Source organism: Cupressus sempervirens, chromosome 7, assembly GCF_028749045.1.
Source record: "Cupressus sempervirens isolate cs-2001-9-10 chromosome 7, ASM2874904v1, whole genome shotgun sequence".
In the NCBI taxonomy this organism is placed as follows: domain Eukaryota; kingdom Viridiplantae; phylum Streptophyta; class Pinopsida; order Cupressales; family Cupressaceae; genus Cupressus; species Cupressus sempervirens.
Window position 1 is genome coordinate 689586298 of NC_143124.1, and position 1352 is coordinate 689587649.

Sequence of the window (1352 nt, forward strand, 5' to 3'; positions counted from 1 at the left end):
CATGTACGTGATCCAAAACCGGTCAACTTATTTTTTTGGTTAACGCCCAAAGTTTTGAACTCAAATCGAGTTGGCTACCCCGACTCGAATCGCCTCCGAATTTTTCGCACAACCCATGTCACCGTGCTCGACTTGATTCTAAGTGCCCCGAGTCATGTACGTGGTCCAAAAGAGGTCAACCTTTTTTTTTGGGGGGGTTAATGCCCAAAGTTTTCAACTCGAACCGTGTCGGCAACCCCGACACGAATCGCCCCAATTACCCGAACCCCGACTCGAATCGCGTCGAGCCTTAACCGCCTCCAATTTTTTCGCACGACTCATGTCACCGTGCTCGACATGATTCTAAGTGCGCCGAGTCATGTGCGTGATCCAAAGGCGGTCAACTCTTTTTTTCGGTTAACGCCCAAAGTTTTCAACCCAAATTGTGTCGGCGACCCCGACTCGTATTGCCTCGAGCCTTAACCGCCTCCAGTTTTTTCGCAGGACTCATGTCACCGTGCTCGACTTGGTGCCCCGAGTCATGTAAGTGATCCAAAAGCGGTTAACTTCTTCCTTCTTTGGTTAACACCCAAAGATTTCAACCCGAATCGTGTCAGCAACCCCAACTCAAATAGCCTCGAGCCTTAATCGCCTGCAATTTTTTCGAACCACTCATGTCACCGTGCTTGACTTGATTCTATGTGCCCCAAGTCATGTACGTGATCCAAAAGCGATTAACTCTTTTTCTGGCTAACGGCCAAAGTTTTCGAATCGACTCAGCTACCCCGACTCGAATTGCCTCGAGCCTTAACCGCCTCCATTTTTTTTTTTTCGCCCGACTCATGTAATCGCACTCGCCTTGATTCTGAGTGGCCCGAGTCACTTACGTGATCCAAAACCGGGTAACTTTTTCTTTTTTCTTTTTTTTGTCAAGTCCCAAAGTTTTGAACTCGAATAGAGTCGGATGCCCCGACTCGAGTCGTCTCCAAATTTTTCGCACGACTCATGTCACCGTGCTCGACTTGATTCTAAGTGCCCCGAGCCGTGTACATGATCCAAAAGCGGTTAACTTTTTCTTTTTGGTTAACGCCCAAATTTTTCAACCCGACCCGCCTCGGCAACCTCGACTCGAAGCGCCTTGAGCCTTAATGGCCTCCAATGTTTTTGCACGACTCATGCCACCGTCGACTTTTCGCTCGAATCATGTCACCCAGGGCACCTCGATGCTACGTGACCCGAGCCCTGTGCGCGATCCAAAACCGGGTAACGTTTTTTTTTGAACTCCCAAAATTTCATTCTTTTTTGCCTTACGAGGCCTATCATGATCTCTTTTTATAAAGAAAATTCTCAAATCGGATCGTTTCGGCTACCCT